The sequence below is a fragment of the Rutidosis leptorrhynchoides genome, chromosome 11 (genome assembly GCF_046630445.1).
Source record: "Rutidosis leptorrhynchoides isolate AG116_Rl617_1_P2 chromosome 11, CSIRO_AGI_Rlap_v1, whole genome shotgun sequence".
Classification (NCBI taxonomy): domain Eukaryota; kingdom Viridiplantae; phylum Streptophyta; class Magnoliopsida; order Asterales; family Asteraceae; genus Rutidosis; species Rutidosis leptorrhynchoides.
This window is the reverse complement of record NC_092343.1, coordinates 159,632,658-159,649,639: the sequence shown is the minus strand read 5'-3', so window position 1 is coordinate 159,649,639 and position 16,982 is coordinate 159,632,658. Positions and strand designations below refer to the sequence as shown.

General features: G+C 38.6%; 1 pseudogene; it reads left to right on the top strand.

The window, feature by feature from the left end:
• Positions 1-9,043: 9,043 nt before the first annotated feature.
• LOC139875134 (disease resistance protein RML1A-like) lies at positions 9,044-16,093 on the top strand (annotated as a pseudogene).
• Positions 16,094-16,982: the final 889 nt, after the last annotated feature.

Here is a 16,982-nt window from a genome sequence, read left to right as displayed (position 1 = left end):
CTCCGATAAAAAGAGGCAAGCCCGTGGAAGCTCCGAATGTCATGGAGATTCGTTGGTATCGGCCAATCAAGAATGGCGTTAATCTTGGCCGGGTCCATCCTGATACCACCTCCCGAAATGATGTACCCTAAAAAGGTAATTTCTGATGCAAGAAAGTGACACTTCTTAGCATTAGCATATAGCCTCTGATCATGCAAAACGGTGAATACCTGGCGTAAGTGTGTGAGATGTTCATCCACGGTGAGACTGAATACCAAAATGTCATCAAAATATACCACTACAAACTTCCTGATAAAATCTTTAAACACTTGATTCATCAGGCGCATGAACGTGCTCGGCACGTTCGAAAGCCCGAATGGCATCACCATCCACTCGTATAATCCATCACGTGTTTTAAAAGCGGTTTTCCACTCATCTCCTAGTCGCATGCGAATCTGGTGGTAACCACTTCTCAAGTCAATTTTAGAAAAAACTTTTGCGCCATAGAACTGATCCAATAAGTCATCAAAACGTGGAATAGGAAAACGATATTTTATGATGATTTTGTTAACTGAACGACTATCAATACACATGCGGAAGGTGCCTCCATGTTTCGGCACTAACAATGCAGGGACCGCACATGGGCTCTTGCTCTCTCGTATGAGACCCTTTTCTAACAACTCTGTTACTTGTCGTTGCAACTCCTCAAACTCGGTGGGATTCATTCGATAAGTGGGTTTATTATGAATGGTAGATCCCGGTATAAAGTCTATACAGTGCTGGATATCACGCATCAACGGTAGCCCAGGAGGGATCTCATTTGGAAAAACATTTGAGAATTCTTCCATAAGGGGTACTACTTCATCAGGTATGTCATTCACTACAGAATTCTCTTCTGTAATAACTAGCACTAATACTATAGAGGTAGTTTTTCTCGCTGCCATAATATCAGATCTATTTAGGAAAAGGTTGGGTTTTTTTGTTGACTTTTGTCGGGTGTCAAGTGGTGCTAACGTGAACCTCGTCCTTGTAAAAAGAATACGTGTTGCGGTATCCATCATGCTTGGTCTTCCTGTCAAACTGCCACGGACATCCCAACAGAATGTGGCAAGCATCCATCGGGATAACCTCGCACCACACCTCATCACTATATTTTCTCCCAATCAAAAACTGTACTAAACACCTTTATTAACGGTTACATGGTTTCCTTTTTTCAGCCAAGTCAATTTGTACGGTTCTGGGTGGTCTCCAGCCTTCGATCCCAGTTTCTCAACCATCTCAGTTGAAACCACGTTCTCGCAGCTCCCCCATCAATAATCATACTACAGACTTTCCCTTTAGCCGTTACCTGTGTGCGAAAAATATTATTCCTTAACCAAGAGTAATCATCGGTATTGTGAACAACAGATGTACTGACAGCCCGTCGAGTCACTAGTAACTCTCCTTTATCTGGGTAGACTACTTCACTTTCTTCGCACTGAGGAGTTGTTGTGTTCTCATAATCCTCTTCTGTATCATAAACTGGAGCAGATGAATCATCCCAAAGGGTAACAATGCGCTGATTTGGGCACTCACGAGCATAGTGACACAATCCTTGACACTTAAAACACCTGGGAGCTCGAATGTTACCTCCTTGTGTTGACACTTTTACGGATTGTTCCCCTTTCCTTTATCAATCACGATAGGGTTTGGTTTCGGGTTGATATTGCCACGTCCAAATGTCATCTTTGATTTACCCTTACTTTGTTGTTTTTCCACCTTGAGTGCCAACCTACAAACATCTTCATACGTCAAATAAGGCCGTAGACTTACCACATCAGCAATTTCTGGTTTGAGAGTTCCTAAAAACCGAGCTATGATTTGTTCCTCCTCCTCGATAACATCACATCGCATGCGCAATTTATCAAATTCATGTATTAACTCTTCAACACTCAACGAACGCTGTTGTAAATTGTGGTAGTCAAGAAAAGATTCTTGCATATGGTTTGCGGGCAAGAACTTTCGCCTCAACAATTTCTTCATCTTGTCCCATGTCTCCACTTTAGATTTTCGAGCCAGATTTCGCTGTTTTTTTTGTATGATCCCACCACAAGGATGCATGTTTCCGGAGCTTAATGGCTACCAACTTAACCTTCAAATGTTCTGGAATATCTTTGATGTCGAAAACTCTTTCTACCGTACTCAACCAGTCTAGAAAGTCGTTTGGATGAACTGTCCCCGAAAATTCTGGGATCTCCACTTTCATGCCAATATTGCGCAAAGGATCTTCTTGGTACCCTCTGCGAAAACCCCTCGGAATGTTAGCAAACGGATTCGCTTCCTCGGACGGTTGGTATGTTTGATCAGACTCACTCTCTTCATACTCATGTTGAAGTTCCAACTCAACAATTCGTCTTTGTAATCGGTCAATCTCCACGTCACGTGGATCAACATCATTGCCTCGATTGGCGTTTCTATGAGTTGCTGCCCTACGGGGTCTTCCACACTGATTACGATCGGCCATTACCTAGCGCTCTGATTTCCAAATAATGTCCCAATCGGCCAAACAAATAACAAACATATTATTTGGAAACAAAATCAACACCAAAGCCAAAAGGCTATTCTTATTTCAAGTGAAAGATAATGATAAAAAGAAAACTGAGCTCCAGGGGAACAAAAAGCCCTGCTTAAATAAGAGGAAATAACATATTACATAGACTTATCAAATTCCAGTATTACTTCTTATATTAAATAGACTTATCAAATTCCAGTATTACTTCTTTAGCTTCTGCCCTTCTTTTTCTTTCTGGATCCATCTTCAATTCCCACCAAATAATCAAATAAAGTTGTGGGCTGGTTTGCGAGTTGGGCCGGATCTACATCATGCTGGCTACGCAATCTACTTAGGGAGCTTCACTCGTCACCGCTTAAGGCTACCATTGTCTATTGTGATAACATCAGCTCCTTCGTATACATGTCATCTAATCCGGTACAACATCAGTGAACGAAGTACATTTAGATTGATATTCACTTTGTTCGTGATCAGGTTGCTCTGTGTCATATACGGGTTTTACATGTTCCATCTGCATCTCAATATGCTGATATCTTCACCAAAGGGCTTCCGACATCTCTTTACCGACTTTCGATCCAGTTTGAACGTCCGAATTTCTCCTCCCGATAAAACTGCGGGGGATGTTAGCATATGTGTATTTATGTATTATATTTTGTAGTATATTATAGGCCCAGTCCACATTGTATACTATGTAATCTGCTCAGCCCATCATTGTACTATATATATGTGATAATACAATGGAATATATCATGGGAAAATATATCATCCAATATACACTTATATTTAATAAGGTCTCACGATAATTTTATCTTTAGCGTTTTAGGCTTTAATAGCTTCTGAGTTCGATTTTGTTAGGAAGAGAGGATCGCCTGGACGTTGGGAGATACAAATTTGAGAGAAAAACAACTCTATTACTCACAAGAATAGATTTACAGAGTATTACAAAACTCTTACAAAAAAACTCTCAAACTCACACACACTCTCTAGGTTGTGATTACACTTATCTGAGTGATTTAGGATGATTTACAACTGAGGTGTACCTCTATTTATAGTAAAAATTCTATGGCGGTGGAATGGTGTGAACGGAGAAGGTTGGCGGCCATCATCATCATCAACTTTGCTACCTCCATATGAGTTGTCAAGGTTGCCTACTTTGAATATCTAGAAGGTGGGCTTCTAGATTGTAGGCTGGAAATCTTCAATTCTCCCCCTCCAGCCGAATCCACAAACATTCCAGTTATGTCTCTGCATAACTCCAACTTCTCTCAAGTCACCACCTTTGTTAACATATCCGCAGGATTCTCCTTTGTATGGATCTTCACTAGTCTCAACAGTTGTCGATCAATTACCTCGCGTATCCAATGATAGCGAATATCAATATGTTTTGTACGAGAATGGTACATGGAGTTCTTGCTCAAATCTATAGCACTTTGACTGTCACAATATACCTTGTACTCCTTTTACTTGATTCCAAATTCTTGAAGATAACGCTTTAACCACAACATTTCTTTTCCAGCTTCTGCAGCAGCAATATACTCTGCTTCAGTTGTGGATAATGCAACACACCTCTGTAGTCTTGACTGCCATGAAACAGCTCCCCCTGCAAAAGTGTAAATGAATCCTGAAGTAGATTTCCTACTATCAGGATCTCCGGCCATATCCGCATCTGTATAGCCTTCCAAGATTGGATCAGCTCCCCCGTAACAAAGACATAGATTCTTTGTACCTTTAAGATATCTGAGAATCCATTTTACCGCCTCCCAATGCTCTTTCCCGGGGTTCGAGAGAAAACGACTCACCGTTCCCACTGCATGAGCAATATCGGGCCTTGTACACACCATCGCATACATCAAACTTCCAACTGCTGAAGAATATGGTACTGAAGACATCTCCCCGATCTCTTCCTTGGATGAGGGACAAGAACTCTTGCTTAACTTGAAATGATTAGCTAATGGAATGCTAACAGGTTTGGTATTGTTCATATTGAAACGTGAAAGCACTCGTTCAATATACTTCTCCTGAGATAGCCATAACCTTTTATTCTTCCTATCTCGGGTTATCTTCATTCCCAAAATCTGTTGAGCCTGTCCTAAGTCTTTCATGTCAAAAGACTTAGAGAGTTCCTTCTTCAGCTGGTTGATCTTCGTTACATCTTTCCCTACGATCAAAATATCGTCTACATAAAGTAGAAGAGCAACGAAATCTCCTTCAGAAAACTTCTGAATGTAGACACACTCATCTGCTGCAGTTTTCTTGTACCCGTGACTCACCATGCACGAGTCAAACTTCTTGTACCACTGCCTAGGTGCCTGCTTCAAACCGTACAAACTTTTCTTCAGCTTGCATACGAGGTTATCTCCCGAAACCTCAAAACCTTCTGGCTGCTCCATGTAAATTTCTTCATGTAAATCTCCATGAAGAAAAGCTGTCTTTACATCCATCTGTTCAAGCTCCAAGTTCATACTTGCGACCAATCCAAGTATGACTCTAATTGAAGTCATCTTGACTACTGATGAAAATATCTCGTCAAAATCAATCCCTTTCTTCTGTTGGAATCCTTTGACTACAAGTCGTGCTTTGTATTTCACCACTTTTCCACTACCATCCATTTTCAGCTTGAACACCCATTTATTTTTCAGTGCCTTCTTCCCGCGTGGAAGTTCTACAATCTCATAAGTTTGATTTTTCTGCAGAGAATCCATCTCATCCTGCATTGCGAGCAACCATTTTTATTTATCCTTATGAGTTACTGCTTCATGAAAACTCTCCGGTTCTCCATCTTCAGTAAGTAGAAGGTACTCGAATTCTGGATATCTACTCGATGGAATCCGAACTCGTTCAGATCTACGAACTTCTGGAACATTCTGAGGAGATCCACCATCATCTTGACCTTGTGATGGTGCTGGAACGTCTGGCAGATGGGGTTGTGGCTCCCCCTGCTCAGCACCGTCATTTTCCTCATTATCTTCTACTCCTGGCATTTCTTCTTGCACTGAAAATTCATTTCTCATGAATGATTCCGCTGTTGCCTCTGGCACATGAGCAGCAACATTTGTCTTCTGAGATATTGTGGGCTTTTCAATATCTTCTATTGTCTGGCTTTCATGGAACACTACGTCCCTACTTCTGATCACCTTTTTCTCCTTTGAATCTCATAATCTGTATCCAAATTCTTCATCTCCATAGCCTATGAATATGCATGGAGTGGTCCTTGCATCCAGCTTCTGCCTGAGCTCCTTGGATACATGTGCGTACGCCAAACATCCAAATACTCTTAAGTGAGAGTATGATGGATCCTTTCCAGACCAAAGTTTCTCCGGAACTTCAAAATTCAGTGGTACTGATGGAGATCGGTTGATCAAATAACAAGCGGCTCTGACTGCTTCTCCCCAGAATGGCTTTGGCAGCTTAGCCATACTGAGCATGCTCCGAACACGTTCCATGATTGTTCGGTTCATTCTTTCTGCTATACCATTATGTTGAGGGGTACGTGGGACCGCATTCTCATGTCGGATGCCATATGATCTGTAATAGGCATCGAACTGCCTGGAAGAGTATTCACCGCCGTTGTCGGATCGAAGACACTTTAACTTCTTTCCTGTCTCACGTTCTACCATGACATGGAACTGTTTGAAGTAATCGAACACCTGGTCCTTCGTCCGCAAGAAATATACCCACACCTTTCGAGAAGCATCATCGATAAACATTAGAAAGTATCGGTTGCCGCCAATTGATTCAACCTCTAAGGGACCGCAAACATCAGAGTGTACCAGACATAGTAACTCTGATCTTCTCGTTGAAGAGGAATTAAACGAGACTCTATGTTGCTTACCAAACAGACAACGATTGCAAGGATCTAGTGCAGCATCCTTGTCTACATTGATAAGCTCCTTCTTTATTAGGGTAGACAACCCTTTCTCACTCATGTGACCGAGTCTCTGGTGCCATAAATTTTGTGAAGCCTCCTTTTCTGCAACATTAATGCTGTCTGTGCAGATCTTCACATGAGTCTTGTACAGTGTGCCACAAATGTGTCCTCGAGCGACTATCATAGTGCCTATTGACAATTTCCATGTGCCTCTACTGAAATGACTATCATAGCCCTGTTTATCGAGAGCTACTCCGGAAAGTAGATTCAGCCTAAGATCTGGCACATGGAGGACATCCTTCAGAGTGATTGTGCTCCCGGAACTTGTCTTTATCTTGACATCACCAATTCCGACAATCTCAGCGGAACTGGAATTTCCCATCTTCACAGCTCCAAAGTCTCCAGCTTTGTATGTTGTGAAGTATTCCTTGTATGGAGTCACGTGGTAGGAAGCTGCAGTATCTACCACCCATTCTGTGTCTTCTCGTGAGACGTGAAGGCATGTCTCATCATGGGTTGAACAATAAGCTACATCACCAGGGATAGTCACTAATGTTTCTCCACCCTTATTCTTCGGTTGTGAACTACTTTGACCTTGTTCCTCTTTCAATCTATAGCAGTTCTTCTTCATATGTCCCTCTAATCCACAATGATGGCATTTATATGTTGGTTTTCTGCCATCAGCTGACCTGCCCCTGCTCTTGCTTCTGCCTCTACATTTATTTTTGCTACTCATTCACTGTCTCCCCAGATTCTCTGTGACAAAGGCATGGGTCTGATCTGTGCCCATGTCCTTTCTCCTTGCCTCTTCACTGAATAGGGCATCCTTGACCATTGACATGGTAAGTTTGCCATTCGGGGCTGAGTTGCTGAGTGTTACTACCAGCGTTTCCCAACTATCGGGAAGGGAACTAAGTAGCAGTAGCGCCTGAACTTCATCGCCAAGCGGCATCTCTACAGAAGATAACTGGTTGACCAAGCTCTGGAACTCACTGGTATGCTCGGCAACTGAAGTTCCACTTTTGAGCTTCATGTTGACTAAACGCCTCATCAGCAGGGCTTTATTCCGAGCAGTCTTGGCCTGATACATGTCCTCCAACTTTTTCCAGAGGACATATGCGTCTGTCTCTTGTGCAACATGGTGGAAGACACTATGATCAATCCATTGACGGATCTGACCAATAGTTTTTCGGTTTGATTTCTTCCACTCTTTCTCTTTGGCAGAATCAGGGTTTATACCCTTCAATTCAATAGGATCGAACAAATCCTTACAGCTGAGGAGATCTTCCATCCGAGGTTTCCACAGCGTGTAGTTTGTGGCTGTGAGCATAATCATAGCTCCGGAAGATGATGTTGACTCTTCTGTGGACATTATCACCTTAGAAATAATTTTTCAACACAAACGGGGTTGAATTGTAGAAAACAGAGATCACCGTTACGTCCGGAACGGTTGAAAATGGTGGAATAGACACTTCGCGGCTTAAATTCCACTTACGGGGCAAAATTATAATTTTTATAAACTTCAGGGACCAAGAATGAAATTCTGAAAATTTCAGGGACCAAATTGTAAAATTTCAGAATTGCTACAGTACCGCTACAGTACTTCAACAGTGACTGCTACAGTGACTGCTACAGTGCCGCCAGCTGCTACAGTGAATTGCTACAGTGATCGTCTTCTCCGGCAAAAATTCCGGCACCGGTCGTCTTCTCCGGCGAGATTCCGGCGAGTTGACCAAATTTTGACCGCGTTTTCTGGGCTCGTTATAACTCCGTTTCAGTCGCCGTTTTTTGCGTTGGACTCGGTTCGACAAGACGAATCCAATGGTACACTCAAAATTGAATTTTGAGAAAACTTCAGAAGACCCAAAAACTCAACTAACGTCTCTAACCAAGCTCTTGATACCACTTGTTAGGAAGAGAGGATCGCCTGGACGTTGGGAGATACAAATTTGAGAGAAAAACAACTCTATTACTCACAAGAATAGATTTACAGAGTATTACAAAACTCTTACCAAAAAACTCTCAAAGTCACACACACTCTCTAGGTTGTGATTACACTTCTCTGAGTGATTTACGATGATTTACAACTGAGGTTTGCACCTCTATTTATAGTAAAAATTCTATGGCGGTGGAATGGTGTGAACGGAGAAGGTTGGCGGCCGTCATCATCATCAACTTTGCTACCTCCATATGAGTTGTCAAGGTTGCCTACTTTGAATATCTAGAAGGTGGGCTTCTAGATTGTAGGCTGGAAATCTTCAGATTTGACCCAGGTCAAAGTCCAACTAATATATATAGTAGAAGTTGGTTGTTAATATTAGACAAATTTTTCTGTTATTGTTGTCTCTACTATTGACTGTATGTTATTCCCATAATCATGTCATATAATTAAGATCACTGATTGCTACTCTTAATTTTTTACATTATCATTTATATTTTAAAATTGTGTGGGGTTGATATTTGCAATTAGTTTTATCAACTTTTGTTACTAGTGTAATTTAGTTTGTTTAGGAAGATCAATATGAACGGTTGTGGATTGAGATGATATGAAAGAAGACTATTGAAAATTCACTTACTCTCTCAGATCTTTTATTCATCAAATTTTCTTGTGACTTCATTTCATACTTCATTTTGTATCAATCATCATGGTTAAGATCACTGAAATTTCACAACTATCTTCACCGAGTTATGTTTACGATGTCTTTCTAAGTTTTCGAGGTGCTGATACTCGTTATAGTTTCACTGATCACCTCCACAAGGCTTTGGTTGATGCTACCATCGACACTTTTTTAGATGATGCTGAGATTCAAACCGGAAGAGAATTGAAACCAGAATTGGAGAATGCAATCAAAGCATCGAGAGCCTCGATTATCGTGTTGTCCGCAAATTACGCTTCTTCAAGATGGTGCCTTGATGAACTTGTATTGATCCTGGAGCAACGTAGGAACTTTAACCAAATTGTTATCCCTATCTTCTATCATGTCGAGCCCACCGATGTCAGGAAGCAACAAAATAACTTTGCAGATGCGATGGCAACTTATAAACAGAGGATGGAGACAGAATCAGATGCAGAGAAGAAAAGTCAATGGGCTAAAAAGATAGATGAATGGAAAAAAGCACTTACTGAAGTTGCTGATTTAAAAGGGAAGGATGCACATGGATGGTAAATATAAAACTTTCATCCTATATATTAACTGGTTGTACTATACATTTTTTATGCATCTTTTTGGTAGATATTTTAATTTTGACCCTTAATTTTTTCACCTTTCTTTCCAGAAACCAGTTTATGCTCATTTTTTCTAATTGAAAGTAAACTAATTAGTTCATAACGAGTAAAAAAAACCGTGCTTCGTTGCAGGGTGATTTTAAGTAGTTAATCGAAGGGGCTAGTTTTGATCAGGTAATTGAACGAAAAAAATGGAATGAAAATGGTAGGAAGAAATCTTGTAAATAAAAGAACAAAAAAAAAAAAAAATTTCAAAAAAAAAAAAAAAAAAAAAAAAGGCAAATTACTATGGGTAAGTGAAATGTATTACTTCATTAATTACCATGGACAAGTGAAGTTACTCTTCGACCTTTGTGAATACTAACTTCTCATGGTAATTAGTGTATACAGATAATAATATTCAAACTCTATGGAAGTTTTCACTATGCTGCATAATTATGTTGAATAAGACAAACACTCATATAAGACCACAATTCCGCAAATCGGCCTCATGCCTGAAAGATAATAAAGATCAATTATATCTAAAAACATCTAGCCTACAATACTATTTTGTAATCAGGCTTAATAATTAGTTGGTCAACCCTATAAATTTACTAATGATCATCATGGTGTTTAAGCTATCTTTGAGGGTAACTGTTTTTTGTTTTTGATTTCATAAAAAAACTTATAAAAAGATCAGCAGTAGCATAGCAGATTAGATCTAATAATATTTCCATTTGTCCTTTTAAAACTCTGTCCGCAAAACTACTTTTACAAAACATACACTTAATAAACACTGAATTGAATGTTGTTTTAGAGAAAAATAATAATAATAATTTTTAATATACTCAAAAACTTACCAGGTTGGAGACGAAACTTATTGAAGAAATTGTTAAAGAGATCAGCAAGAGATTGGATCTACATAAACGGAGTAATATTCCACACATGATTGGGAGGAAGTTTTACATTGATTCCATTGAAGTTTTCTTGAAAGATGCTTCCCCACATAACACCCAAGTTCTCACACTATGGGGAATTCCTGGGATTGGAAAAACTTACGTAGCTTATTACATCTTTAAATTGCACTATTTTGAATTCGAAAGAAGCTGTTTTCTTGAAGATATCGAAAGGAGGTGTACATCATCAAATGGCTTGCTTGACTTACAAAAACAGCTCCTTAAAGAATTTCAAGATGGAAGTTGGATGGACGTACAAGATACTAATGTGGGCACCTATAAGATTGAAAAAATACTTCATAGGAAAAGAACTCTTATTGTTCTTGATGGTATTAGTAAAATTGAACAGTTGGATGCGTTAATCGGTACAAAAAGCGTTCACCCTGGAAGCAGATTAATAATAACATCCAAAGATGGATCAGTAACACAAAAATATAGGCTGCTTGTAACAACAGAAGTTCCACCCGAGCATACCAGACACTTGCTTGAAGGGTTAGACTTGGAAGCGTCAATACAACTTTTAAGTTGGCATTCCTTCGGACACTATGAACCCGAAGAAGACGAAAAGGAAGACCTGAAGAAGGTTGCAGAGTATTGCAATGGGCATCCATTGGCTCTTAAAGTTTTGGGTAGTTCTGTACGTTATGAAGACGCTACATGGGATGAAATCTTAGAATCTCTAAGTAACAAAAACAATCATGATGTTCAAAAGAAGCTGAAAATAAGTTTAGACTCATTGCCACATGAAAAGGACAAGGAACTCTTCAAGTTCATTGCCTGTTTTTTTGTTGGAGAAGATAAAGAGGTTAGTGAAGAAATCTTAAAAGCATGCGGTATATGCAGATCTTTTGGGATCAAGAATCTCACCAACAGATGCCTTCTCGCAGTAAATTCATATACTAATCAGTTAGAGATGCATCAGCTTCTTCAAGATTTGGGGAGATATGTAGTCCATCTAGAATCACCTGAAAAGCCGTGGAAAAGAAGTCTGTTATGGCATCATGAGGATTCCGTAACAGTGTTGAGACAGAAAAAGGTAATAATCAATTTTGTTACGAGTACATTCAATATCCATAAAAGTAATTTAATATCTCACTATTCCTTCGATTTGTAGGGAACAAGAAAAAATCAAGGTGTTGTCCTTGACATGAAAGTATTTGAGGATGATACTTCACGTAGCTCAAGTAGCGTCGATGACTACAACAACTTTAGATCATTTCCATTAGTCACTTGGGTTTTAAGTTTATGTTCCCCTTGTGATAATCAACATGTTGTCTTTGAGACAATTTCATTTAGTGAGATGTGTAACTTAAAACTACTACAACTCAACTATGTACAAATCAGTGGATCGTACAAGAATTTTCCTAAAGGATTGAGATGGTTGTGCATGCGCGGATTTCCTTTCAGTTTTATACCTTCAGAGTTACAAATGGAGAATATTGTTTCTCTTGATATGTGTAACAGCAATCTACAACAACTATGGAAGAAGCCCCAGGTACCAACTAGATTGAACTTCTCTTTTTGTAGTTATCACATCCATATATTATTTAATTTCAATTTCAATTCAATAGGTGCTCAAGTCACTAAAGTTTCTTAATCTCAGTGGTTGTTCTAAGCTTCTTACGGTGGGTAGCTTCTCTACATTCCCTCTACTAGTGAGGTTGACACTCACAGGGTGTATAAATCTGGTCGAGGTTAGTGAATTAATTGGGAATGGTGATAGACTTGTATTCCTAAATATGAGTGAATGTCATCAGCTAAAAATACTTCCACAGAGCATAGGAAATCATAAAAACCTTAGAGAACTATTGTTAAATGGTTGTATAAATTTGGTTGAGGTTAGTGAATCGATTGGGAATTGTGATAGACTTGAAGTCCTAAATTTGAGTGAATGTCATCAGCTGAAAAAGCTTCCGCGGAGCATAGGAAATCTAAAAAACCTTAGAGAACTATCGATAAGCGGTTGTATAAATCTGGTTCAGTTTCCTGATGAGATTGAGAATATGGAGTCACTAGAGATGCTTGAGATTAACAGAATTAACATAGAACCCCAAGTGTCTTCCTCTGCCATTGTGGAAGCTATACCGAAAAGTGTGAATCCCTTTACGATTTGTTTTCCCAAATCATTAGTTAGTTTATCACTTAAAAATAATAATTTGTCTAATGAATCATTTCGGATGGATTTTATTGGTTTATCGGCATTGAAGACGTTGTATTTAGATTCCAATCCAATTGATTCCATTCCCGGTTGTGTGAGAAACTTACGTAGTCTGCAGACACTCAGTTTAAAAAAATGCAAAATGCTAAAGAAAATCTTGTGTGTTCCAAACACAATAGATATATTGCATATCAATGGCTGTGAAACACTGGAGAAAGTAACTTTCGATCCAGAAATGCCAGATGACCCTTGCGTTCTTTATGAAAAGTTACATTCTTTGACTGAGATTCAAGGCTTGTTCAAAACGCAAGCTATATCAGAAATTAACGAAGTGATACTTGATAGTTTGGGGTGGATTAATTTAGAATATGTGAATGATTGTCATTTGTTTATATCAAATTGTAGCCAAGATTACTCCGTCTCAGAAAATTAACAACCAGCACAGGTGAACATCTATTCATCTATCTTCTCTTTTCTTTCCTACGTTAAGTAAATTCAAGTGATTGAGGCTAATTAACAAGAGGTGGATGTTACAGATGCTCTATGAACATGGAATATTCAGCACTTATCTTAAAGGCTCAGAGGTTCCAAAGTGGTTCACTCATCGAAGCAACGGTTCATCATCAGTTACCTTGCAATCAAATCGAAAGAATTGCCGGATTCGTGGGCTAAATGTGTGCGTCGCGTGTTCTTATACAGGCTTTGGTCTAGCAAGAATTGCAATTAGGAATTTGACAAAGAACTACTCCTGGATATACCAACCCCGGGCTTATATTTTCACAGATAATAAAGTTGAAGTATGGTTAACCCATTGGATTTTCGAGGACAATGAGTTTCAAGACGGCGACGAAGTTATTGTTCACTTCAACGCAAAAACCGATTACTTCAGTTTTTTTCATTCGAATCATTTTGGTAATGGAGAAGAATATGCAGATGTAAAGGAGTATGGGATTAGCATTGTGTATGGTGAGGAAAACAAGAAAGAAGAAGAAGATCCTTTGGCTTATTACAAGTCATGGAATTATATCATCACTCGAAATCTCTCTGCTTCAAAACGTGGATATTTAAATGAGTACATTATGAGGCCCGTATGGCCAAATATTGTTTGTGGTATGCTCTTTCCGCATGCATCTTATTGGTCAAATGTAATCTCTATGTAATCAAGCCATCAAAAATGACCAACATTCAATATATTTTACCTTACTGGCAAAAATAATGCACTAGATTTATAATCTCTGATTTCATATCAGATTAAAACTAGAAATTACTGACTAAAATTTCAAACTTTCTAACAATGTCCTTTTACAGTTTTCTTCCTTGAAGATGGCGAAGTCCAGGGGTACTTGAAGCTGGTATTGTTCTTTCCGATGTTAACCCCAAGAATTCCTGGACAATTTTCCCTGCATGTTGACTTTATCACCGGAAGAAGTTGACTTACTTGATGTTTCATCAAGCATACTTTTCTCATGTTTGGCACTGTCCATAACAAAAAAAAAAAAAAAAAAAAAAAAACATGACTAGTTATAAATAAGAAACAGATGCAATGTGGCTCAAAAGTCCAAATTACAGAGCACATTTTGCAGTTAAATGCACATTTGTGTTATGACTAAAGTCCCAAATTGAGTTGTTTTTTAAGATTCTAATAATTTTTTATAAAGTCTTTGTGCACATCGTAAATATAGATTGTTTCACATTATAATTATAAATATGATTATGATACATATTAATAATAACAATAGTCACGCAATATTTACTTTCAAAGTAATACATTAAACTAACTTGCATCTCAATACCACTACATGATGGTTAACCATAATAAGTTAATACAAACAAATCAATATAACACAAGTATACATCACACAATTATTACTTTTTGATACAAATTCAGTTATTTAAACTTTACAATGCCAAACTACAAGACCAAAAATTTATAACTGACAAAACTATAACCAGTAAACAGCAAAATCATCTTGGTTTCAGTTGTTTGGCGGTGTCTATTTCCGAAGAAAACCCTAAAAGTGACAGGTAGGTAACTCATCTTCTCAATAACACACAACAATTATCTTCGGCACTGTATGTGGTTTCACTGAACGAATGAATGTCATTACTTGTTTCGCAATACTTTTTTTTCACGAGATACACGAGTGTATGATGATATAATTTTAACTGTTATTTATGAAAAGTAATTCATTCATTACTTCAATTAGTTCACTTCCGTATTATTTAACGTTATTTGGTTTTATGTTGTACAATTGCAATAGACATATGAATTTTAGGTTTCAATCCAAAACCCCTTTTCTCCATTATTCTCGGGTGATTCGTTTCCTCCTCAATCCGCCGCCGTTTTTTGTTTTTTCCTGTGATTCTCTGGCGGGATCAAACGCCAATTACCATGGTTGGGAACACACGAGACACCCTACTCAAGGATGGGTGGTACGTCAAGGAACGACGCAACAACAAAACTTCTTATCGGAAAATCGATCTTGATTTCGAGAAAAACCGATTAAAGAGTACCAGTCTTTTTTCGTTACTAATTTTCCTGATCATGCAGATGTTCCTACGTTGTGGAAGGTATTTGATACGTTTGATTATAATTAGTTGATGTTTTTATTGTCAAGAAATGAGCAAAAACGGAGAAACGATTTACGTTCATACGTTATATGTGTGTTAAACATGCACTAGAGATGAAAAGTCGTTTGTCAGATGTGTGGATGGGCAATTATCACCTATTTGTTGAGGCTTCTAAATTTGATAAGATGAGCAGTCCAAAACAAACCACTGTTAAACCTTCACCACCTAAGGTTCATGTGCCGAAAGTGGTGGAGACAGTGGCTGACAATTTACAGGGTGTTTCTTATGCTTCTAAACTTTCGGCATCTAATACATCATCGAAGATCGTTTTAGATGATGCAGATTTAGTCACCGTTAACAAGGAAGATCATGTTCTTATGGCCAAGGTTAAAGATATTAGTACCTTGTATACTGTGTATCGTGTTTGTTATCTGAAGGATTCACAGACTTCACGATCCAATACGTGGGTGGGTATTGGGTTTGGTTGAAGTTCTCTTCTGAATCAAGCTTGTTAGCTTTTAAAAGTAATGCTAACATTATGTCTATGTTCTCCTGAATTAAAGATGCATTTGATAATTTTATTGTGGACGAAACGATTGTGTGGGTCGAGATGTCGGGCTTACCTACATGTGCATGGGGTTCTAATGCTTTCAAGAAAGTGGCGTCAATTTTTGGGAAATTTCTGTTCTTTGAATCTAATAGAAGAATGCCACTGGCTTCGGGCCGTATATGCATAGCCACTCACGATATGAAACCTATCTTCGAATCTAATAGTAGAATGCCACTGGCTTCAGTGTCGATTTAAATGAAGATTCGAGCTCTAAAGTGGTTGATAAGAAGGATGGGGGGCTACCTAAAATGGACAGTTATGTTGCAGGTGCTAGTAGAGTTACAAAAAGTATCCATGCTGATAACGATGGAACTCATTGTCACAAAACCAATTCAAGTGTTCTTTACCCCCCAGGTTACACCGATGTTTTTAATGGCAGGAACGAGAAGGCGATTTCGGGAGGCTCTTGCCACACTCCTTTTACTATTATTAATCATGACATTGCTTCATTTGGGTCTCTTGGTCAAGACTTAAGTGAAGACATTTTTGGTATTGGGGAGTTACTCGGGTATAACATCATGGGTTGTCACAAAACTTTGACACGGGATGGTGGTTACATCGTTTTAAATGAAGATTATATCAATTAATAGTTGCGGGTCTAAAGATTTTTCCAAGAGAAATTGGTTACGGGATTTATGTATATCTTTGAATGTACAGTTTTTTGGGATCCAGGAGACTAAGATGTCTCATTTAAAACTGTATCGTCTAAGGTCTATTTGGGGCAATTCAAACTTTGACTAAGCTATTCGTTTATCACAAAGTTTTTCGGGTGGTAACGTCTCTATATGGGATCCAAATGCGTTTTCCAAGATTAATATGTGGTGTGATTATAATTTTGTGATTGTTAGAGGTTTGTGGATCATAGAAGGCTTGGAGACTTTTATGGTCAATGTGTATGCTCCACAATCATTCAATGATAAGGCATTGATTTGGTCAAAACTATCGTGTTTTATGATTGCTCATCCAGGTAGATATATTGTTCGGGATTGGAACGTTGTTAGACGATCGGACCAACGACATGGCACTGATTTTTGTCATCAAGATTCTAGTTCTTTCAACGACTTTATCGACTCGAATGACCTTT